General features: G+C 43.5%; 1 protein-coding gene across 4 annotated transcripts in view; it reads left to right on the top strand.

Moving 5' to 3' along the window:
- The first annotated feature begins 1,057 nt into the window (after positions 1 to 1,057).
- The window catches only part of LOC105010659 (protocadherin-15), a 226,731-nt gene continuing 201,403 nt past the window's right edge, over positions 1,058 to 26,385 (top strand). For all 4 annotated transcript variants that reach the window (XR_004575807.1, XR_004575806.1, XM_034292761.1 and 1 more), the window contains exon 1: positions 1,058 to 1,319. The gene's annotated coding sequence lies outside the window, so the exon portion shown is untranslated. The remainder of the gene's footprint in view (positions 1,320 to 26,385) is intronic.

Here is a 26,385-nt window from a genome sequence, read left to right as displayed (position 1 = left end):
TGTATATTTGAACAGTGTGTGAGAAGGTTGCCTAGGATTAAAATATTCTCATACAGTCTAAAATGTACAGTGGTGTAAAGGACATCAGAGTTAACATACTTTTTTCCTTAAACCCACTACAACTAGAGTTTAGCATACTAAAACAATTTTGTATGTTATTAGGATTCATGTTTTTATTAGATAAAGATCTAATTAAAATAACACCCTATTATTTGTTTTCTTTACTATTGTAACATCAGCATGTTTATTTACATTATCACTTCAAGTTACATTAATATGACAGAGGTAGTACACTTTCCAGTGAAGAGCACACCAACTGTTAAAAAAGTAACATATTGGTACAACAAAAAGCAACTGATAAAACAGGAGCATATTGGTACAACAAACAGCAACTGATTAAACAAGAACATATTGGTACAGCATGTGGTTATGTGCATATGTAATTATTACACGAGTAAGCTTGTTAAGTGAAACGAGGGAATTCAGACAGACAATAAACCACAGTATCTATCAATTTACCTTGAATCTAGTACACAACAAATTAAGGTGGAAGCACCCACTCCAATAGTTTTACTTTATCTGTTTTAGAATTTGTAAATCTTAAGCAACCTGTAAAATAGCAAGAACAATAGAACAACATTGCTACTGTAATGGGTCAAAGCTTAAAAAACCTTGGTAGAGCATGAGTGTATTAAACACCGGTACTCATGTATATTCCCTTTCCTTTTTAGTAAAATATAAATGTAGAACTCACTTTTTATTTGTATTTGCCTTTGTGTGGATATTTTTATTTGGTGACAAAACCTTATCTAAATCTTAATCCATGTGTATGAGACTGCAGAAAGTGAGATGTAGGCTTGCACGCTGAAAGTAAGATGTAGGCTAGCATGATCCCTGCGTGTAATTACTGTCCTTTATACCTCTTAGTGCATTAGTTATTTGGCCAGGTGGATATTCTCTCTCAGACGACAGGGGGAATACAGATTTACCCGACTTCACCTTAGGCGTAATACGATTACCGCTTAACGTCATAAAAATGTGCTGTGAGACAGAGGTGGAGAGAGAGCGAGAGAGCGTGTGTGAATTTCAACAGTTTGTTTCTTTAGGCTATGTGCCGTGCTTGATAATCGCGCTTACCAAAAGACACCACACCAACAGTAGGTTAGTTGTTATTTCTGCCCACCGAATCCAGCTTTCAAGTGTAGACCGGAGACAGGGGGCAGTCGAGGGCTGATGTGCTTGTGTGAGGATTCGTTCCAGTGTCAGTCCGCGTCTGTGACAGTCCGAATAGGATTTGTGTGCTATTGGAGCCTAAGATGGTAAGACATTGTTTTATACTTGATAGACTATATGAACGTCATATTATTTCTATTCAGTAAGTAAATTATGTACATTTTAGCGGTAGTTAAAATCTATTGGAATCTTTGTAGGCTACAGTACAGCTTTTGTAAAATATGGGCTACTAGCCTAAACTGTTGTGGATGTTGTGGATGTTGTGGATGTATGCGCTAGTCCTTACACATTTAAGTAGGCCTACATGCTGTGTAATCAATGTAGTATAAAGCATTATAATGGCATAATCATTAAGACTATATTTCATCTATTGACATTCGTTAACCATGGTAAAACAACTATACCAAAAGTATACCGTTCCATTAATCTCTTAAGTGAAGTTTTAAAGCACACTGTGCGCATCAGCGTTCAAATTGGATTGAGCAAGGGCGATATCCTATTAGTGTCAGTGTTTTACTGTAAACTGCAGCTGATGAAAAAAATAATAAAAAAAATAACGCTTTTGCCTTTACTAGTCTACTTGACGTGTTCCCAGTTGAATGGTCTGCATGCTATTGTTTTATTCATTCAGAAAAGCTTCCCAAAATCACGCATTTCTCCATGGTCAGTCACCACGCTAGTGCCGTCACGCGCATGGGTCAGTCTCTCTGTCTCTGTCTCTCTCTACAACTCTCAGGTGGGTGTTTGTCAGCTACCTTTATTGATCTTTCAATGGCAAATAACTGTGTTCCTTCGTACTTGCAATATCAGTAGGTGCACAATGGCTTTAGATTGGCCACATAATGATCTGTTGTTTAGGAGCGGTGAGAATATGCGCACTGGATTGTATTGTTGGGAAGGTTTCGATTGACCATTCACCTGTTCACGTAGTTCTGCTTTATAGGTCAGTGTGCGACTCCTCAGACTCTTCTCACTGGCGATGCCGAATTTCTAGCTTTTTGCGTTATTATAACCGAATTATTTGTCAGTTACACGCACCTTTATAAGGATTGCATGCATATGATCGTGTTTGCTCGTTCGAAAGAAAGCATTTTCAAAAAGGACAATATTAAAGACATAATATTACAAGATATCCAAATTATATTTTCTAAGACCAAAATGGCAGGCTACTCTGACACTGATTTACTCTACTGGGATTAATAAAGCTATAATCATAGGAGAATGGAAAGAGTGGGGACAAATTTGTACAAACATTTCTAAAAGCTCAAAGGCCTTAACTGCTTCCTGCTGCTCACTCAAATGCAATGTTGTGAAATGAAAATGTATATAAAATGTATATATCCCAATTCCCCTCAAGTCAAAGCCAGTAATCAGCCAATATTGATTGTGACCCTGAAGAAATTAGTGTTAATTCAGAACCTTTTGGATATTTCCCACAGTGCTGCATTCTGCAGGGGGTGGAGGAAGTAACGAAAACAACACATAGAAATGACTGTTACTTTTGAAGTAAGTATGTGACAATAACAAATACAGCTGCAGAGGTCACATTAGTTTGATTGCCAATTAGTAGTTATAAAAGAGGTCTTACAATTGCCACTTTGATATTTGAACTTTCAAAGCAACACATGGCAACTAACAGAGTTTCAAAGAAGACAAATAGTGGGTGACCAAATTGCAAGTGCAAAACTGAAAAATTATTCATTAGTCTCAAAAATAGAGACAAAAAAATTGTCTCAAAAATACTAACAGAATATGCCAAAAACCGACGAATTGCATCAGCAAAGGGGATCAGTGGTGGCAAGTCAAAGTTGACCCACAATGTCTGCTGGCAAATTCTGAACATGGTGGGGAATCCACAAGGGTTTGGGCAGACATCTAGTGGGAGTCATTGGGATGTCGTATAACACCCAAGGAATATGAGGGCATTAAACCTGGATCTGGTGCACCCTCTGGTGCAAACACTGTTCCTGCATAATGTTTCAATAATCCTGGATGATAATGCCCCCATACACACTGTTATGAACACCACGTCAAACGCCACCGATACTGTAGAAGCAATTGTTGGGCGAAGTATAGACCGGGTTATGACATGTTATGTTAGCTGATATTATGTGATAAGGCGGTGTGCTAAACGTTTAAAATACACTATGTTTCATATAGAGAAGGAGGGGGCTTAGTTGGAAATGCCGAGTGTCATGATGCGTATTAAATGTGGTTAGACTCTTACTTGCAATATTACGTCACAGAATTACAGAATGTGTATGTACAAGATATAGTATTTCAGAATCTAGAAATACTCTGTAATTGTCAGAACCTGAAAAGCAGTATAATGACACCACTATGCTGTCTGCATCATGTACATGGGTCAAATATGTGGTGTGTACTGTATTGAGATAGTGTAGAGTAAAGGTGATCAAGTTTCTGGGTGAGAATTTGTCAGTTTAGTCTGAGATAACCCAAATAGTTCTTGGCTGTCGTGGACTAAAATCCCCCACCTGTCGATTAAAGGTATTCCAATTATCTACTGTATAATTCCTTATCCATCCACCCATATTTTATTAAGTTTAGATATTCGTATAAACTGTCAGAATGGTTCTCCAAATCAGCACCTAGCCCTGGTTGTTGTAGACAATAGTAGGCTTCGCAGAAGCTTATGTCACGCATTGACAGAGCTGGAGTTTGGAGGCATTTGTTCAATATGTTCTAGGTTCTGAATTCTACCGATCTCTAAGACACCACTGCATTACTTGCACAGTGTCCTGTGTAGGGCTACCCCCTGCTTGCTGTATGGATCCAAGCCACGGTGTAGAACTACATAAGATGTAGCCAAACAGGGTTTACTACCTCAGTTAAATGACTTCTGTAATGCCTGAGTTTACATTGACTTGTGTAATCTCTTTTTAGTTGTAAGCCTCTTTGTTAAGACTTTCAATTTTGAGCTATTGGGGAAGAGGTTTTTTGTCATGAGGCACAAATATCTTGGAACAACCCTTTGTTTGAAAGCCATACTAAGGCTAGGATTGTTTTTCAATGCATGTCAGAAGACATTATGTGACATTGTGTTTATAGTAAGTGATGGAATTAAATGAAATCTGCAATGCAGCACACAGAATGTGTAGAGTAATTCCCTTATATCCTGTTCCTTATGCCCAATGCACAGTGTGAGAGTGGGTGATGGGTGGAGAAAAGAAAACTCAAACCAGTATAGAGGATAGCCTCGCTACTTGTGAAATGTTTACTTAATCAAAATGACATGTCAACCAAATAGATATAGGAAACAATTTTACAGCTAGAGCATTGTGTGTTCTGGTTGTCATAGGGGAGTAGTTTGCACATTTGATCCATCTCCCATTGACTATTAGCCTGGGCTCATGCAATGACAGTGTGTGTATGCCTGTGTGTGGTAAAACAATTAAACAGGGAAGGAACACTTCCATAATGCTTCTTTTTTGTCTGGTGCATTCAAGCAACGCAGTTTTTTTCTTCTTTTTCATGTGATCTATGAACAGTGAACTATTATATTCAGCCCTCCCCACAGATGATAAATAGGATTTAAGTATGTGCTTTGACTGAGCCACTCAAGGACATTCACAGATTTGTCACAAAACCACTCCAGCATTACGTGTGCTTGAGGTAGTTGTCAATTTGAAAGGTGATTCTTCACCCCAATCTGAGGTCCTGTGCACTCTGGATCAGGTTTTCCTCAAGGACCTCTCTCTGTTTTGCTCTGTCAATATCCCAGTCCCTAGTTTCTCTGACCCTGCTGCTGAGAAGCATTCCCAGAGCATGATGCTCCCTTGACAATGCTTCACTGTAGGGATTGTATTAGCCGGCTGGTGAGCAAGATCTTGTTCCCCCCAGACTCAGCACATAGCATTCAGGCCAAGTAATTACAGTTTTGTCTCATCAAACAGTGCCTTTTGAAAGTATGCAGACCTCTATACTTTGTCATTATGGCTTTTTGTGTGCAGATTGATGTGGTATTTTTTGTTCATAATTAATAATACATTTAGTCTATAACACAACAAAACATGGAAAAAGTAATGGGTTTTGAATACTTTCTGAAAGCACAATGTTCCCAAATCTGAGGTATAGTCAGTTTTATTATGTTGTATAATGTGTAAATTCTTTGATTTCAGAATTGTTAAGCTGTTTTGAGTGCTGACACTCAATCCCCTACCGGACCAACAGACACATCAGCTAGTAGATATGACTGATATTAATCAATGTGAATGACTGTAAGCAGTACCGTTCAAACACAAATGTTTGGTACAGTATTAGAGATGAAATATACGTTTTCTATCAGGAAAGTTACTCCGCTGAGACAATTCTTGACTTAATAATTATAGCTCTTAGTCTTTTTGGCTAAGTCTCTGCCATCTTTGCATATTGTTTTTGTCAAAAATGTTCAAGTCATGCAACCGAATCTCATTTGGATTGAGGCTGGGCCTTTGACTTGTACCATCCATTGACCGATTGAGGCATTAGTTTTACTTTAGCAGACACAATGTCTTTTCACCTCAGCATTCATTATACCTGACTTTTCGTCATATTACCTTTTATTGAAGATAACTAGTGGTTTGCATCTGTAGCCTACATAGCTCCCTTTCAGTTGATTACTCACTGCATCACTATGCACATGTCCGTTAAGGTCGAACAGTTGTTGAGTCAGACAAGAGCCTATCTTCCCTGATTATATGAACCCAGCTTACATCTAATCACATAAATTTACCCGCCTTCACCAACCTGAATGGTTGAACATCGTTCTCACACCATTGTTCTGAAGAAGTCAGACTACCCTGAGCTACCCTGCTTTTCTCAGATTTACTGTAGCAACAGTGTCATTTACATGCTTTTTTAGGTCTGTCTAGCCATTAAACTTGCTCTTTAAGTTTGACTCAATTATATTTATACTGCTTCCTCAGAGAAGCCTATCTCGTGTTGAAAATGTTATTGAAAAATATTAAGTTTTTTCAACGAATGTTGCAAATAAGTCTGAAAATAGCTTTGTGAATTCACAATTTATATTGTGATAATTTTATTGTCAATATGGAGTAGTGAAATGTTAACCAAATTGTATGTTGATTCCCAGGCTTTGGGTATGCAGCTCCCCCCAGTGGGTAGAAAATAGGCTAAATAGAAACGAAAATAGTAAATAGTAAAGAAACTGGACAGTAGCTACAGTAGCTGGTGGACCAGTAGCTGGTGGACCCACTCCACCAGCGTTTCTATAGTTGTTGAAAATATGTATGCTTATATAGCAAGGCTTTCACAACTAGGTCCAAACATTAGCTACAGATTGACAGGTAGCAATCACCTACAGTTTATATTTGTAATTTAGGCAGTTTTCCAATTAACGTTAATTATGAGAGATTTGTTTTTTGATGCAGTCACTTGCCTAACTTTAAGTTTGTGACACTACTTTACTAAAAAGTTTTATAGCAAATTTAACAAGCAAAAAATACTATCATACATGACAAGTTTAAGATGGTACTGCATATCACTGAAACAGGTGTGCTACTGTACTGTACTAGACTAGACTGTAGCTATGATTATTAGCAGACCTTTGCATTTGCTAGTTACTTGCTAACAGTACAGAGATCAGGTCATGTTGGATTGTCACACTGACCACTGACTGTCTTTATTGCTGGTGAGGCCAGTGGAGGAGTGACGGAGGGAGTTCTGGGCATACTCAGCCCCTGGCAGAAAGTCCGCCCACTCCCCTGGCCTGTCCCGGCAGTAACACCTCAGGAAACCCTCTCCACTTGCCCATTAGTTTGAGGACGGTACCCGGAAGTGAGATTGACCGTGGTCCCCAGACGTTCCATGAATGGGAGGTTCATATGTGGGAGGTGAACTGAGGGCCACGGTCAGACACACTGTCCTCTGGGATCCCGTAGTGCCGGAAGACATGCGTGAAGACGGCCTCCGCAGTCTGCAGGGCCGATGGAAGCCCAGGCAGAGGGAGGAGGCGACAGGCTTTGGAGAACTGATCCACGATGACAAGGACAGTAGTGCATCCCCTGGAAGGGGGGAAGTCAGTGACGAAGTCCACCGAGAGATGTGACCAGGGTCGTTGTGGAACCAGCAAGGGCAGAAGTTTATCATACGGGACGTGTCTGGGTGTCTTAGATGGAACAGGAAGAGACATAAACCCGGACGTCCTTAGCCAAGGTGGTCCACCAGTACTTTCCCTCCAGCCAATGCCTCCACGCCTTTTGGGCCTTTTGACCGCCAGGAGTTCCCGGTTTCAGACATCATAGTTCCTCTGGGCGGGGTTCAGCTGTTTGGAATAGAAGGTGCACGGCCGCAGCTTAGGAGGGGTCCCGGTGCGCTGAGACAGCACAGCTCCCACTCCCACATCTGAGGCGTCCACCTCAACGATAAAGGGGAGTGAGGGGTCGGGATGTGCCAGCACGGGAGCAGCGGTGAAGCGCGCCTTCAGTGCCTCAAATGCTCTCTCTGGCTCCCTACGCTGAGGCCCTCCTTTCAGTAGGGAGGTGAGCGGTGCAACTACCACACTGAAACCTCGGATGACCTACGGAAGTAGTTGGCGAACCCCAGGAATCGCTGCACGGCTTTCACAGAGGTGGAAGTGGGCCACGACCTGATTGCGATGATCAGTGGCGGATACAGAAAGTCATTAATAAGTGGGCCTGGGAATGTCTGGATGGGCCTCGATTTTTAAGATTACATATATGCAGCAGACTCAGGACACAACACAAAAATACCACGACACCCACAGCTTCCTTTGGATCCTTTTCTTTACTGAGTCTGTAATAACACATGTGACAGGGACTGCATCAGTTCACACCCTCTTCTCAAACTACTGTCTCTTTCAGATCCAAATACTGACTAATGCATATAACAGAAAATAACAATGACACAGTCTAAATTACATCTATTAGTTGAAAGAATCGTGTGGTCCCCAAACCTGACACCCTCCGGCCCCTGGCTGCGCCTAGAAATTCTGTCCATGAAAATTACAAACAGAACCGGTGACAAAGGGCAGCCCTGCCGGAGTCCAACATGCACTGGGAACAAGTCTGACTTACTGCCGGCAATGCGGACCAAGCTCCTGCTTCGGTTGTATAGGGACCTGACAGCCCTTAGCAAAGGACCCAGGACCCCATATTCCCCAAGCACCCTCCACAAGATGCCGCGAGGGACACAGTCGAATGCCTTCTCCAAATCCACAAAACACATGTGGATTGGTTGGGCAAACTCCCATGAACCCTCCAACACCCCGTAGAGGGTATAGAGCTGGTCCAGTGTTCCACGGCCCGGACGAAAACCACACTGTTCCTCCTGAATCCGAGGTTCTACTATCGGCCATATTCTCCTCTCCAGAACCCTGGCATAGACTTTCCCGGGGAGGCTGAGAAGTGTGATCCCCCTATAGTTGGAACACACCCTCCGGTCCCCCTTCTTAAAAAGAGGGACCACCACCCCGGTCTGCCATCCCAGAGGCACTGTCCCCGACCGCCACGCGATGTTGCACAGGCGTGTCAACCAAGACAGCCCCACAACATCCAGAGACTTGAGGTACTCAGGGCGGATCTCATCCACCCCCGGTGCCTTGCCACCGAGGAGTTTCTTGACCACCTCTGTGACTTCAGCCCGGGTGATGGACGAGTCCACCACTGAGCCCTCATCCTCTGCTTCCTCAATGGAAGACATGTCAGCGGGATTGAGGAGATCCTCGAAGTACTCCTTCCACCGCCCGACGACATCCTCAGTTGAGGTCAACAGCTGCCCACCTCTACTGTAAACAGCGTTGGTAGGGCACTGTTTCCCTCTCCTGAGGCGCCGGATGGTTTGCCAGAATCTCTTCGAGGCCAGCCGATAGTCCTTCTCCATGGCCTCACCGAACTCCTCCCAGGCCCGAGTTTTTGCCTCCACAACCACCCGGGCTGCAGCCCGCTTGGCCTGTCGGTACCCGTCAGCTGCCTCAGGAGTCCCACAAGCCAACCAGGCCTGATAGGACTCCTTCTTCAGCTTGACGGCATCCCTTACTTCCGGTGTCCACCACCGGGTTCGGGGATTGCCGCCTCGACAGGCACCGGAGACCTTACGGCCACAGCTCCGAGCGGCCGCTTCGACAATGGCGGTGGAGAACATGGTCCACTCGGACTCAATATCTCCAACCTCCCTCGGGATCCAGTCGAAGCTCTGCTGGAGGTGGGAGTTAAAGATCTCTCTGACAGGAGACTCGGCCAGACGTTCCCAGCAGACCCTTACAGTACGCTTGGGCCTGCCGAGTCTGTCCAGCTTCCTCCCCCGCCATCGGATCCAACTCACCACCAGGTGGTGATCAGTTGACAGCTCCGCCCCTCTCTTCACCCGAGTGTCCAAGACATACGGCCGCAGGTCAGATGAGACGACAACAAAGTCGATCATCGACCTGCGGCCTAGGGTGTCCTGGTGCCACGTGCACTGATGGACACCCTTATGCTTGAACATGGTGTTCGTTATGGACAAACTGTGACTAGCACAGAAGTCTAATAACTGAACACCACTCGGGTTCAGATCAGGGGGGCCGTTCCTCCCAATCACGCCCCTCCAGGTGTCACTGTCGTTGCCCACGTGGGCGTTGAAGTCCCCCAGTAGAACAATAGAGTCCCCAGTCGGAGCACTTTCCAGCACCCCTCCCAGAGACTCCAAGAAGGTCGGGTACTCTGCACTGCCGTTCGGCCCGTAGGCACAAACAACAGTGAGAGACCTATCCCCGACCCGTAGGCGCAGGGAAACGACCCTCTCGTTCACCGGGGTAAACTCCAACACATGGCGGCAGAGCTGGGGAGCTATGAGCAAACCCACACCAGCCCGCCGCCTCTCACCATGGGCAACTCCAGAGTGGTCTGCTCTTTGCAGATGATGTTGTCGTGTTGGCCCCTTCTAACCAGGACCTTCAGCATGCACTGGGACGGTTTGCAGCCGAGTGTGAAGCGGTGGGGATGAAAATCAGTACCTCCAAATCCGAGGCCATGGTCCTCAGTCGGAAAAGGGTGGCTTGCCCACTTCAGGTTGGTGGAGAGTGCCTGCCTCAAGTGGAGGAGTTTAAGTATCTAGGGGTCTTGTTCACGAGTGAGGGAAGGATGGAACGGGAGATTGACAGACGGATCGGTGCAGCTTCTGCAGTAATGCAGTCGATGTATCGGTCTGTCGTGGTGAAGAAAGAGCTGAGCCGCAAGGCGAAGCTCTCGATTTACCAGTCAATCTACGTTCCTACTCTCACCTATGGTCATGAGCTTTGGGTCATGACCGAAAGGACAAGATCCCGGATACAGGCGGCCGAAATGAGTTTTCTCCGCAGGGTGGCTGGGCGATCCCTTAGAGATAGGGTGAGAAGCTCGGTCACCCGGGAGGAGCTCAGAGTAGAGCCGCTGCTCCTCCACATCGAGAGGGGTCAGCTGAGGTGGCTTGGGCATCTTTTTCGGATGCCTCCGGAACGCCTTCCTGGGAAGGTGTTCCGGTCCCGTCCCACCGGGAGGAGACCCCGGGGAAGACCTAGGACACGCTGGAGGGACTATGTCTCCCGGCTGGCCTGGGAACGCCTCGGTGTCCCCCCGGAAGAGCTAGAGGAAGTGTCTGGGGAGAGGGAAGTCTGGGCATCCCTGCTTAGACTGCTGCCCCCGCGACCCGGCCCCGGATAAGCGGAAGAAGATGGATGGATGGATGGAGTTGAAAGAATCGTATAGTGGATATTGGTGCAAATTTTTAACAACGATTTCTGTAATATACAGTATGTGATAGGGATTGCATCCCCTCTTCTCAGACTATTGTGAGTGATACACAAAATGAAACAACCATGCTCTGCCTCACATGTCTAATCCATTAGTTAACCAAGGTGACTATATATATGCACACACTCAACAGTATTAATACATCTTCCACATTTTCTACAAATCCCACAGTAAAACTGCATTTCCCATAATGTAGCAGTGCACAAAGCACCTCTGAGATAGAAGCAGCACTTCAAAAAAACAGTTGACAACAGTACGATGCTAAACCTCACAATAGCATTTAAACACCTAATGGTACAGACTCCGACTTTACACATTACAACCGTCTTACATCGATCTTTCACAACATATTGTAGTCATGCTATGTGCATTAAACATTAGAACTATGTTTAGAAGAGGAACATTTCGTCAAATACTTATCTCTATCAGATCCAAATGACTGATAGAGACACACCTGTCAGATGAATAATTCCACACATAAAATAAGAAATAGGCAAATAACATCTAACACTGCATAACTGTTGTTATAAGAGTGGAGCTAGACTCAAACTGAACATTATAATAAAAATAAATGTACTCATATTCAGAGCAACATTTCAGAAAAAGCAATCCTAGCAGGCCAGCATAAGAAACAGCTCTTCATACTGGAGCTGCTACACAAGGAGGAGTCCCCCCCCCCCCAACGCAAAACGTTGTCAAACTATGCTCAATCGTTTGTGCTGTAAAAAGTTTTGTTTGTGCTGCTTGGGTTTTTTAGATATTAACATAATATTTATAGGTCAATCTGAGGTCACTCAGCCCCCCCACATGCTCCAAATTCACCCAAAAATTGTCTCGTTCGTTTGTGCTTCGTTTGTGATGGTTTGTGCCGGTAAAAGTTTTGTTTGTGCTGCGTTGGGTTTTAAAATATTAGACATTGAATTATAGACGATGATGTCACCAGCCCCCCCACATGCTCCAAATTCACCCAAAATAGTCTCATTCGTTTGTGCTCCGTTTGTGCCGTTAACATTTTCGTTTGTGCTGCGTTGGGTTTTAAAATATCAGAAATTAAATCAAATTAATGTTAATATTTATTAGACCTATAGGCTACAAATAAGGCTGACTGAATAAAATAGATAAATCAATGGTCACAAGATCAAAAATAGTTATAGACAGCTCTGTATTTTTGTGTGAAGTTAGTCAGTAGCCTATAGCCTATGAGCATTTTATTCCGGTTTTGTCTATTCAATCTCTAAAATGTTAGATGCTAATAAATATGATTTAATAGAACATCATGCAACTTCTTATCAGTGTTTTTTGTAGTCCTGTAGTGTTTAATAAAAACGTCATGTTGTTCAGATATTAGGCCTATGTCACTCTTTTTTTTTCTGCCACTCTCTCTCTCTCTGAGCAACATTGATTTGTGCGTGTGTGGCATCAATTTGTAGTTTAAATGTAACTTCAGCATTTTGGGCAAGAAAACAGCTAAACTATCCTCGAGGTGAGTACACTTTTAAAGTAGAATTGACGAAGACGTTCTGTCATCACATAATTTGTTGACTAAACAATTATCTTCACTTCAGTGTCTCCTGATTGTATTTTATTTAATTTTTTGTAATTATTATTGTTGAACATTTTGTATGTCATACACTCTTGTTTTCCTACTCCTGTTAGGAGAAGTAGTGTGCTATTTTATGGAAGTTTGCACTCAAGTCTATTATTTTGTGTGGTATCTTTTGAAGATTGTAACTTGTCAGTATTAAGTGTTTCTAAGTTTTTAAAGGTATTTTTTTGTGGTTAATGGAATGTTCGATAGTACATAATTAAATTGGAGTTTCCACATACATAATAATAATAATAGTAGTAGTAGTAGTAATTAAATTATATATACACACACAGAAACATAAATACACACACAGTAGCCTACCAGTGAAAAGTTTTAAAAAGTGTTTCTCAAAGTTTAATGTTCTCTTAAAAGGCTATATTTATTTTATCAAAAATACAGTAATATTGTGAAATATTATTCCAATAATACTGCAGTTTTATATGCGAATATATAGTAAAGTGTAATTTATTCCTGTAATCAAAGTTGATTTTTAACATCATTAGTTCAGTGTCACATGATCCTTCAGAAAACATTCTAAAATAGCTAGCCTACTGATGTTATCAATTTTATGCTCAAGAAACATTATCAATTTTGAAAATAGTTGTTATTTTCTTCTTCTGAAAACCAATATATACAACAATTCAAAGATTTTGGTTAAGTAATGTAGCCTATATATATAAAATATATATATATATATATATATATATATATATATATATATATATATATATATATATATATATATATAGCAAGGACGTAATAAATGAATAAAAAGTTGATCAACATTGATCAAAATTAAGAACCTTTCTTAACTGAGCACCAATAATAATTGAGCATACAATCAACATTTTACTATGATTTCTAATGAATTATGTGAAATTGAAAACTGGAGTAGGTCTAATGATACAGAAAATTCTGATTTTACATCACAGGAATACATTACATTGTAATTATACATATAATATAATATATAACCGAAAATAGCTACAAAATAGCAAATAGCTTGTAATAATATTTCAAAATATCAGTATCCATCCATCTTCTTCCGCTTATCCGGGGCCGGGTCGCGGGGGCAGCAGTCTAAGCAGGGATGCCCAGACTTCCCTCTCCCCAGACACTTCCTCTAGCTCTTCCGGGGGGACACCGAAGCGTTCCCAGGCCAGCCGGGAGACATAGTCCCTCCAGCGTGTACTAGGTCTTCCCCGGGGTCTCCTCCCGGTGGGACGGGACCGGAACACCTTCCCAGGAAGGCGTTCCGGGGGCATCTGAAACAGATGCCCAAGCCACCTCAGCTGACCCCTCTCGATGTGGAGGAGCAGCGGCTCTACTCTGAGCTCCTCCCGAGTGACCGAGCTTCTCACCCTATCTCTAAGGGATCGCCCGGCCACCTGTATCCGGGATCTTGTCCTTTCGGTCATGACCCAAGGCTCATGACCATAGGTGAGAGTAGGAACGTAGATTGACTGGTAAATCGAGAGCTTCGCCTTGCGGCTCAGCTCTTTCTTCACCACGACAGACCGATACATCGACTGCATTACTGCAGAAGCTGCACTGATCCGTCTGTCAATCTCCCGTTCCATCCTTCCCTCACTCGTGAACAAGACCCCTAGATACTTAAACTCCTCCACTTGAGGCAGTTACTCTCCACCAACCTGAAGTGGGCAAGCCACCCTTTTCCGACTGAGGACCATGGCCTCGGATTTGGAGGTACTGATTTTCATCCCCACCGCTTCACACTCACCTGCAAACCGTCCCAGTGCATGCTGAAGGTCCTGGTTAGAAGGGGCCAACATGACAATATCATCTGCAAAGAGCAGAGACGAAATTGTGTGGTCCCCAAACCTGACACCCTCCGGCCCCTGGCTGCGACTAGAAATTCTGTCCATAAAAATTACGAACAGAACCGGTGACAAAGGGCAGCCCTGCCGGAGTCCAACATGCACAGGGAACAAGTCTGACTTACTGCCGGCAATGCGGACCAAGCTCCTGCTTCGGTCGTACAGGGACCTGACAGCCCTTAGCAAAGGACCCAGGACCCCATATTCCCGAAGCACCCTCCACAGGATGCCACGAGGGACACAGTCGAATGCCTTCTCCAAATCCACAAAACACATGTGGATTGGTTGGGCAAACTCCCATGAACCCTCCAACACCCCGTAGAGGGTATAGAGCTGGTCCAGTGTTCCACAGCCCGGACGAAAACCACACTGTTCCTCCTGAATCCGAGGTTCTACTATCGGCCGTATTCTCCTCTCCAGAACCCTGGCATAGACTTTCCCAGGGAGGCTGAGAAGTGTGATCCCCCTATAGTTGGAACACACCCTCCAGTCCCCCTTCTTAAAAAGAGGGACCACCACCCTGGTCTGCCATCCCAGAGGCACTGTCCCCGACCGCCACGCAATGTTGCACAGGCGTGTCAACCAAGACAGCCCCACAACATCCAGAGACTTGAGGTACTCAGGGCGGATCTCATCCACCCCCGGTGCCTTGCCACAGAGGAGTTTCTTGACCACCTCTGTGACTTCAGCCCGGGTGATGGACGAGTCCACCTCTGAGCCCTCATCCTCTGCTTCCTCAATGGAAGACCTGACAGCGGGATTGAGGAGATCCTCAAAGTACTCCTTCCACCGCCCGACGACATCCTCAGTTGAGGTCAACAGCTGCCCACCTCTACTGTAAACAGCGTTGGTAGGGCACTGTTTCCCTCTCCTGAGGCGCCGGATGGTTTGCCAGAATCTCTTCGAGGCCAGCCGATAGTCCTTCTCCATGGCCTCACCAAACTCCTCCCAGGCCCGAGTTTTTGCCTCCACAACCACCCGGGCTGCAGCCTGCTTGGCCTGTCTGTACCCGTCAGCTGCCTCAGGAGTCCCACAAGCCAACCAGGCCTGATAGGACTCCTTCTTCAGCTTGACGGCATCCCTTACTTCCGGTGTCCACCACCGGGTTCGGGGATTGCCGCCTCGACAGGCACCGGAGACCTTACGGCCACAGCTCCGAGCGGCCGCTTCGACAATGGTGGTGGAGAACATGGTCCACTCGGACTCAATATCTCCAGCCTCCCTCGGGATCCAGTCGAAGCTCTGCCGGAGGTGGGAGTTAAAGATCTCTCTGACAGGAGACTCGGCCAGACGTTCCCAGCAGACCCTTACAGTACGCTTGGGCCTGCCGAGTCTGTCCAGCTTCCTCCCCCGCCATCGGATCCAACTCACCACCAGGTGGTGATCAGTTGACTGCTCCGCCAATCTCTTCACCCGAGTGTCCAAGACATACGGCCGCAGGTCAGATGAGACGACAACAAAGTCGATCATCGACCTGCGGCCTAGGGTGTCCTGGTGCCACGTGCACTGATGGACACCCTTATGCTTGAACATGGTGTTCGTTATGGACAAACTGTGACTAGCACAGAAGTCCAATAACTGAACACCACTCGGGTTCAGATCAGGGGGGCCGTTCCTCCCAATCACGCCCCTCCAGGTGTCACTGTCGTTGCCCACGTGGGCGTTGAAGTCCCCCAGTAGAACGATAGAGTCCCCAGTCGGAGCACTTTCCAGCACCCCTCCCAGAGACTCCAAGAAGGTCGGATACTCTGCACTGCCGTTCGGCCCGTAGGCACAAACAACAGTGAGAGACCTATCCCCGACCCGTAGGCGCAGGGAAACGACCCTCTCGTTCACCGGGGTAAACTCCAACACATGGCGGCAGAGCTGGGGAGCTATAAGCAAACCCACACCAGCCCGCCGCCTCTCACCATGGGCAACTCCAGAATGGTGAAGAGTCCACCCTCTCTCAAGGAGTGTGGTTCCAGAGCCCAAGCCGTGCGTAGAGGTGATCCCGACTACCTCTAATCGGAACCTCTCAACCTCACGCACTAACTCAGGCTCCTTCCCCGCCAGCGAGGTGACATTCCACGTCCCTAGAGCCAGTTTCCGTGTCCAGAGATCGGGTTGTCTAGGCCCCTGCCTTCGACTGCCGCCCGATCCTCTTCGCACCTGCCCCTTATGGTCCCTCCTGTGGGTGGTGAGCCCACGGGAAGGCAAAAAATATCAGTGGCAAAAATATCAGTATGTTCAATAAAAAATAAAAAGCCATAGTGAGCTTAAGAGACATATAGGCTTATGGCCTTTACAATACACACGTGTATAAACACAGCAAACCGATTATGGTGCGTGTATTTGTGACAATTTTTATATTATTAACAAAACACAGCATACAGTAAGTAAAAACACTTACCTTGAAGTTTATATTGCATCCACACTTCCTGTGATCCGCATCAGTTCGTTAAAAGTTGTAAACGCACAGGATAACAGTTACCTATTTAAGTGAATATTGTGATTTGGTTTGCAGATTCTTTAGGTCTTACCGTGTTACTTCAACTAGCCTACTGTTAAAAAAAAGTGGGCTGGTGCACCGTCTATAATTCTCTCTCATTCAGTGTCTTTCCCATTCAGTTAGTTGTGCACAAACGGAGCACAAACGAACAAGACTATTTTGGGTGAATTTGGAGCATGTGGGGGGGCTGGTGACGTCATCGATTATTATTCAATGTCTAATATTTTAAACCCCAATGCAGCAAAAACAAAACTTTTACCGGCACAAACCAGCACAAACGAAGCACAAACAAACAAGACTATTTTGGGTGAATTTGGAGCATGTGGGGGGGCTGAGTGACCTCAGATTGACCTAAAAATATTATGTTAATATCTAAAAAACCGAAGCAGCACAAATGAAACTTTTTACAGCACAAACAGAGCACAAACGATTGAGCATAGTTTGACGACGTTTTGCGATGGGGGGGGGGGTCGGGGTGGGCAACTTCACGCAGGTCAGAGTCTCCTTTGAGTTGAACACATTGATAATGTCATCATAATCTGAACTGTCAATAAGTTCTCTTTCAAAAGACAAAAGTGTTAAATTGTTCAGGCGTCCAGTCAGCATGGATGATCTCAAAACGTTTCCAGTTCCTGTAGCCATCTCTCACAAATGTAAATTCTGTGTGCATCTCTGGAAAATGTCTACAAGCATTGCAAAACACTGCATCCCGTTCTTTACTGTGTTCAATCCATTTGAATTTCTCCTACCAGTTTCTGTTGAATGAGCGGGATTTTCCACTTATGAAGATAGTAGCTGGACATTTTTCTAGCTTTGGTTGAGTGGCGGGTTCCTCCATGGCCGATAGATCCAAAGGCGTCCCCGGTGTCTCTTTGGATACCAATGGCGGTCTGTGGCAGTGGAGTGCAGCCTGCATGCTAACGTTAGTGAGAGTGGATAAAGATGTGACCGCTTCTCCCGCATTCCCAGAGCCACCAAATGTCTCACAACCTTCCTGCTGCTGCGAACAATGCAGAATTTCCCTAGGCACGGCTTGGTCCGAAAGTAGTTCTAGAGTTTTTTTTTTAAAGTGTGTCAAAGACAACTGTTTAGCCATAGCTAGTTCAGTTGGGCTGCTAGCTAATGGTGCAGCTAGCTAATGGTGCAAAAAAACGCCACTTTGATGGCGCCAACGTGATGTTGCCTAAAGAAGCCTTGTGGACTGATACATGAGAAATTTCTTTTTTTTATTTTTAGTAGCAACTGTATATATTTTAAAATCTAAATGTTCTCAAGGTTAGACAATTGGACATTAAAAATTAATTATTTATTTATGGATTCATTTATATTATTATTTTCATGAATCTGATTGGGAGGGCCACCTGTCAATCTGGATGGGCCGGTGCCCATCCAGGGTCATCCATAAATCCGCGCCTGGCGCTGATGCGGTACTCTTCCATCTCCACGCCCCTTGGTGGATATGAGATATCCCAGAAAGGACACAGACTGCTGAAAAAACCAACATGTTTCCAGCTTTACGTACAGACTGTGTTTCAACAGCCTTGCCAGCACAGACCGGACCAACAACACGTGCTTTGCGCGATCAGCAGAATATATTAAGATGTTGTCTATATAGACCACTACACCCTGTCCCAGCATGTCCTGCAAGACCTTGTTTATGAAGGCCTGGAAGACTGAAGGGGCGTTGGACAGTCCAAAGGGCATCACGAGATATTCTTAGTGCCCCGTGGTCATGGAAAAGGCTGTTTTCCATTCATCGCCTGCACGAATGTGCACCAGATTATAGGCGCTCCTCAAGTCCAGTTTCGTGTAGTACTGCGTCCCGTGCATCTGCTCAATGATGATAAGGATAAGGGGTAGCGGATAGCTGCACTTGATGGTGGCTTTATTCAGTGTGCGATAATCTATTCTCCACGAAAAAGAAGCTTGAAGAGGCTGGCGACGTGGAGGGATGGATAAACCCCTGCCGAAGGCTCTCTTGCACGTAGGTCTCCATAGCCTTGGTCTCCGCGTAGGAGAGCGGGTAGATGTGCCCTCTCGAGAGAACTGCGTCTGACAGCAGGTCAATGGCACAATCCCCATGGCGATGAGGAGGTAGTTGTGTAGCCAGGGATCTGGAGAACACCCTGTGCAAATCTCGGTACTCCTCTGGTAAATCCACTTGAGGGGCATGGTCCTGACTTTCCACCGTTGTGGTGTTGGCAGACACCGCGAGACACCTCCCCTGACACTCTGGCGACCAGCCCAGCAATCTACTCTCTGACCAGCAAATTACGGGGTTATGTAGGCTCAACCAGGGGAGACCTAGCACGACGGGGTGCGTGGGGATGTCCAATAACAGAAAAGTTACCTGTTCTAAATGAGCGTTGTGGGTAAGCAGAGAGACGGGAACCGTGGTGAACTGTACGAGCTGGGCTGGGGTAGGAGGAGCTCCAGGTTTGTCACCTCCTCTTCTGAACATGAAATGGGGGCAGGTTGGAGAGAAATTACCCCTCTCTCCACAATAGAGACAGAGACCCAGGCTCCTCCGTCTCCTGCACTTTGTCCCGGGCACCCGTGTCGCACCCACCTCCATTTGCTCTGACCATGGAGCAGGCTCATCCATGTGCACCAGAGTCCGCTTGGGCTTTTTACTGGACTCAAGGCCAAAGTAAAGTGAGGTGAAAAGCCTCTTAAAATGATAAACTTTTTATCACAGACTTGTTCCCATGCTTTTCAGTGAATCAGCATTCATGAACAGACTTGAACCACTGGGTTTTTAATGTAAAATAATACAAATTTAATTTTCTGTAACTGTACTCTGTCATGTGTTTGTTTTATTTGAACCCCAGGAAGTGTAGCTGTGTTTGCTGTGCTGCAAAATCCCTAATGGGGATCCTAACAAACAAAACTCATCTGAACATTAATGATCACTTTTCACAAGGGGTTGATTGTACATTACCTATCAATTCCATTTGTCCTTGGCAAGTTCATTGTACAGTACTTTAGGTGTAAACAAAGTAGTATTTCTGTTGTCAAAGATGTTTCAATGCCTTTGATTTTTCACTGTGTTGTTTCCTCTGATGTATTCCTGCACACTTTTAAACGAACAATGTCCACTAGATCAATTGTTTCACCAGCTAATAGTGACTGCTATGGCCACAATTTAAAGATCCATCCAAATGGAATGCTTGTAATTCAAACATGGGTTGAAGCTTAGTTGGAAACCTTACACTTCTCGCAATGACTGATTGGTGATTAAAGGAGATTGACTCCTACAGCAAGTATGTTAATCCACACACAGGGGAAATCTCATCAAAAGTTATTTGTTTGGAGTCAGCAGTTAATGTTTAATACCTATTGTACTGAACTGAGTGCCTTGTGACATGGATACTAGGCCTACATCTGGAAGCTAAGCAGTGAGCTAGGCAGGCACCTATATGGATTAAGCTCTGAAGGGTTTAGAGCTTTGAAACATGGTCATGAGATGCATCAGACAGAGGGATTATGAATCAAAAAGATATACTCTCTCAGTGAATAAGAGAAAATGAAAAAATTCAAATCCTCGGTAGAACAAATCCATTTGTTGAATTGTTGCAGTCCCTGAACTCTCTCTATAATATTGTTTGTAAAAAGGTTATAACTGTTTGTGGAAAGATTATAACAATGTGTGGAGGGTAATTAAAGGTTTAGTTGGCTACAGGACTGTTGACATTCCATGCTGGGTTTAGCTTCACTGTAGAATATTCCTCTAAAGTATGTTTGCTTTTTACTTTAGTATCCCATGGTATCACATTGTGGAAAGCAAAACCTTTTCCACTTGTATTTATAGAATTTATTATAAACTATGACACTAATACTTAAGCTTGCTGCTATTGGGATGAGCACTTGAAAGCTATGCTGAAGCATGAGGCATTTATGCCCTGCACATCCACACACACTCTCCCCCTCTATTTTCTATCAAATTCTCTCTCACACACTCAGGATGATTGTCCATTCTTCTAGCACTGCAAAGGAACATGGCACCGTGGCTTTATCTTGTTTTATCCATTTACACATTATAATAAACAGAAGAGCTCTCAGATATTTTTGCGTTCAATTGCTGTTGTGAGGGCTTCAAAAGCGCATAATGGTGTTTATTCTGTCCCCTGTTAAGTAACAGTGGCTTTTGCCAGCATGTGTTTGTAATGCTGCTGTGCTATTTTACTGTACCACACAACTAATACATTAATTCATCAATTAATACTACAGGTGCCTTGGGGAAAGCTAACAGATACAGGCCAACAGGTTACTCAAATGTGTTGGAAGATAAGCTGTGGCAGCTGCAGTTGTGCTTAGTCTGATTACAGTCTGTCGTTGTATGGTGTGGTGAGTGTTGAGTGCTGCGATCTCTGTCCTGCTCTAGATGAGGCATACCTTGCAGCACAAGGAGTCCCAGTCTGTTAGCCTGCGCTAATCACCCTAGTAATTATAAAGTGGGAGGGCCCCTCGCTAAGACCGATTACATCTCATAGTGGGTAATGAATAGCTCCCTCTCTGTTCCTGGCATGGACCTCACAGAGACGTCAGCTTACCCCTCAGCTCTCCTGCTCCAGCTCTTCTCTACTCCAGGTGAAATGGTAACAGAGAGAGCAACAGTAGTTATTTGTTGACAGCATACCATGCCAGGGAAGGTTGTCTCACATAATGGCACAGTGAGCATGGTCCAGTTCGGGTAACTAGACCGCTAGCTGCAGGCACCAGTGTGCAGAGGGTATTTAGTTACGCTAGAATGCGGGTTGTTGGAAGGACAGGGCATGTTTATATGGAAGGGTGTCCACTGGTGAAAGCTCCCTCTTCTGAATGGCTGTGATCTGGCTTTTACTGGGGGACATCAGGCTTCCCCAGCTCATTGTAAGGCTCCTGTCTGATTTAATAGGACCAACAGAGCAGTTCACAACATTTACATGACATTTGCAGTTTTGCAGGGCAGTGCATAGCTGTGACAATATAATGAAAGGGTGCATTTATGCAATGCAGGAAAAACATTTAGTTTTTCAATTAGGATGTACTGTAACTAGTACTATAACAAGTAAGCCCATCTATAGACATTGTTATTCCAATCAGACTGTTCTGAAGTCTCTATATACATTCTGAGTAAATATGTACTCCTGACAGTGGCGACTGATTGTTAACCTTATTTTTGTTATGTAAAAATTGCTGTTTTACACTGAAATAATGGTACCAGGTGTTCTTTTCTTGTACAGGTTTTATTAATTGCACAATTATAAACAAAAATAAATATCTGTTCCCACGTATCAGAGTTTCAGACTACACTGAATATAAACCTTTCTCAAGACCAACCCTGGAATTGTCTTTATGTAAAACTGACCGTAACTGACTGAAACGTTGGGGGTTTATTAAAACTTGAGGCCATCAGGTCAGTTGCCCGCATTTCCTCAGTGCAAATACAGTTGTGCTCAAAAGTTTGCATACCCTTGGAGAATTGGTAATATATGTACCATTTGTAAACAAAACATGAGTGAACAGGCAAAACACATATCTTTTTTTTTCTTATTCATATTCAACTGTAGGTCATAACAGAATGTCACAATCAAAAAACAAAACATGGCAGCATTGAAAAAAATGACTGCCCCCCGTTGTTCTAAAGTCTGCATTCCCTTAGTTCTTAATACTGTGTATTGCCCCCTTTAGCATCAATGACAGCGTTCAGTCTTTTGTACAGTAATAGTTGTCTATGAGGCCCCGAATTCTTGCAGGTGGTATAGCTGCCCTTTCGTCTTGGCAAAATGCCTCCAGGTCATGCAAAGTCTTTGATCATCTTGCATGAACCGCATGTTTGAGATCTCCCCAAAGTGGCTTGATGATATTAACCCTTTGGCGCATACGATCACACCGGTGTGATCAATCTAGAGTGGTCCCTGAAGCGTACGATCACACCGGTGTGATTAGAACGTCATGTTTAGAACGCATCATTAGCATGTCTAGCTACAAGTAACGTAACAATGGCTGGTCAGACCGTGTTGTTATTTACTCACATTTTGCTCAAACAGTGTTTATAACTTTATTTCCTGATTGTAATTGTTTCAAGACCATACTATGATATTAACCAGGTAGAAAGCATTCAAATCGGGACAATAAGTGTTACTTACCTACCAACAGACAGCCAACACTAATACACAAAAACTAATTATATTAGCGACTACTACCGATCAAAACCATTGCAAAAACTTTCTAGAAGTTACGTTACCCGTTGTATGCATTTTATATAGTTTGTTCATTTTCACTGCACTGAATTACTGGTCACGATTTGTTAGCTAGCGGGCAGCTGACGTTTGCTAGCGGTTAGCTGAAGTTTTCTAGCTAGCTACAGTTATAAACAGCAGCTCTTCGAGTCAACAAGAGAAGCTTGCAATGCAATGCATGTAGTGTTCTTTACCTAGCAAGGTGACTGTTCAAATGCTGGCGTGAGTTCAAATGCTGCAGAGTACTGAAGTCACTCACGCTGGGGGGTCGGTAAGGAATATTTGAAACTTACGCGTGAAAAGGTTAAGGTCAGGATGCTGTGATGGCCACTCCAGAACCTTCACCTTTTTCTGCTGTAACCACTGGAGGGTCAACTTGGTCTTGTGCTTAGGGTCATTGTCGTGCTGGAAAGTCCATGAGCGTCCCATAAAGGCTTCTTTCTGGCAACTTGACCATGCAGCTAATTTTTGATCAAGTATCGTCATATTGTGGTCCTTGAAACAACCACACCATCTTTTTCCAGAGCAGCCTGCATTTCTCCTGAGGTTGCCTGTGGGTTTTTCTTTGTATCCCAAACAATTCTTCTGTCAGTTTTGGCAGAATTTTTTCTGGTCTACCTGACCTTGGTTTGGTACCAAAAGATCTCAGAATTTTCCGCTTCTTATGTGATTGAACAGTACTGACTGGCATTTGCACGGCTTTGGATATCTTTTTATATCCTTTTCCATCATTATAAAGTTCCATTACCTTGTAATGCATGTCTTTTCTAAGTCAATGCCAAAATGTCACAATTTCTGCGAGGGTATGCAAACTTATGACTACAAATCATTAATCTGGTGGTATAAAAAACATTTGTTTTCAACCTGTGGGTTGGCTGGGGATTCAGAATGATTATTTTGCATGTAGATTATCTTGAGTAAATAAACCATCATGCATATCCCCTGTTTTGGAATGATTTTGGAGGTTTCGGTGACATGAACAACATCCTGTTGGATCATGGATGCACAACCTACAAAATGTTTTTTTTAATAGTTTTTTTACTAGGAATATCTTTTTTTTTAACACATCAATGTTTTTCAATATTTATAATAATTTATATCATTCTACTAGTTTTGTCATGGGGTAATACATCATTATAATATTTTCAAGCTAATTTCTTTCTTATAATTGTACATATATTGCCATTTTGCCATGGCTAATGCTGTCGTAGTGCTTTAAAAATATTACAACATTCTCAAAATTCCATTTGAAGGAATATTATATTGATAATGCATAGTTCCATTATCTTTTCTACCTACAGTGGATATAAAAAGTCTACACACCCCTGTTAAAATGCCAGGTTTTTGTGATGTAAAAGAATGAGACAAAGATTAATCATGTCAGAACTTTTTCCACGTTTAATGTGACCTATAATGTGAACAATTCAATTGAAAAAGAAATGGAAATCTTTGAGGGGGAAAACTGAAATTAAAAACCTTACAATAACCTGGTTGCATAAGTGTGCACACCCTTAAACTAATACTTTGTTGAAGCAACTTTTGATTTTATTACAGCACTCAGCCTTTTTGCGTAGGAGTCTTTTTCTCTTAAGTTGTTTTATTGTTATACTAACTAACTTGGTGACTTAGGAGAAACTCTTAAAAAATTGGCATGTGAGTCCTAACTTTAGGACTAACTTTTTGTCCTAACTTTTTGTGTATTTCACACAGCGTTTTAGTGCTAATACCTGCTCCTAAATCTGGCAAAGGTTATGAGTAGTCAAGAGGGCTCCTAAGTCAATAAGATCAAATCATAAACAATCCTGCCGGCAATCCGCCTCGTAATCCGGTCAACATTTTAGAATCACCAAATGACGCCGGGCTTTTAAAAAGGTATCAACTTAATCGTGAGTGTATTACGATCATAGTAGAGCTAATCATTGATGCCGTCACTTCACCAACAAACAGAAACAACCCAATGACACCAGAGATCAAGGTTGTGACAACTCTACGCTACTTGGCCACAGGGAAAATACAGCCATGCAGCAAAGATGAACTACGTATATCTTAGTCATCTGTCAGTTGAATATTTCATCAAACAATAAATGCCCTCTCCAGACTCCATATGGCCTGACAAAACATTCAGTTTCCTCCTGATGTTCGCCAACTACAAAGAAACAAAGCCGACATCATGGCCATACTATAGCTGGACCACCCATTGTATTTGGTGCTATATATGGGACAATTTATTGCATCCTCAAAAGACTTTTATCCTCAAAAGCACATTTATTTTTACGAGCTGCCAGACATGTAATAGGCTGAACAGATCTTGACTAGTCAGTATGTCATTTTTGGTTTCTTGTTTAATCAGTGACATCTACCCTACATTTGCATTTTATTATCTTTATTTCAATATGGCAACATGACACATCACTCTACAGTATTGCTATGATGAATTCACTGACAGAGACCCCTCCCCTATCAGCAAATTACTGTGGACATAGTAAGTATGCTTGCTTGTGGAATAAGACATCATCCATAGCAAATGGGTCAACCCCAACCTTTCCTCGTACCTTAAGACTTCTCCCCATTCCTAAGTAAAAGTTGGTCTTAGCAGTTTTGTGAATAGATTTTAAGAGGAAACTCTTAGCTAGGAACTTTTGGTGCTGTTTAGGAGTCCTCCTAGTTGTAAGATCATTTTTTGTGTGAATTTGTTCCCAGATTTCTGTTTCCATTAGCATACCTGTGTAGTTGACGTAAGCTCTCAAACATTGTCCTGTTTTATCAGTTGTTATGCTGATTTCCTTAAAAAGGACTATGTTGCTGTATTTATTTTTGCCCAAAAAGTGATTAAGCTACAATAATCAACATTTACAATAAATCTTAATACAGCCTAATACTAATTATAAGGTAGTGTCATTCATCATTCCAATTGGACAAGGGGAGATACAGCTGTTGTGGACGACCTCCAGCTTCATTGTTTCAATCCATTTGGCCCTGTGAACCAGATAATTGAAAATTTAGCAAACCCTCAAACCATCAGTATGACTCGTTTCTCAAGGCACCATTACACACTCAACTTAATAGTGCTGGGAACAACGTTGTTTTATACAGTGCTTCACCCTCTCCAAATTTTGTTATGTTATAGACTTTGACATGGCACTCCAAATTAAGCTCAGATTCATCCAGTCTCCTTTGATTGTCCTTGAGCTGTTTTTGATAGGGTTGCACCGATTCTTTTCAGAGTGAGTACAAGTACGAGCACTTATATTTGGGTACTTGCCGA

This window comes from Esox lucius, chromosome 6 (assembly GCF_011004845.1).
Source record: "Esox lucius isolate fEsoLuc1 chromosome 6, fEsoLuc1.pri, whole genome shotgun sequence".
NCBI classification, from domain to species: Eukaryota; Metazoa; Chordata; class Actinopteri; order Esociformes; family Esocidae; genus Esox; species Esox lucius.
Note: the sequence above shows the minus strand (reverse complement) of the source record. Positions and strands in the feature narration are given on the sequence as shown.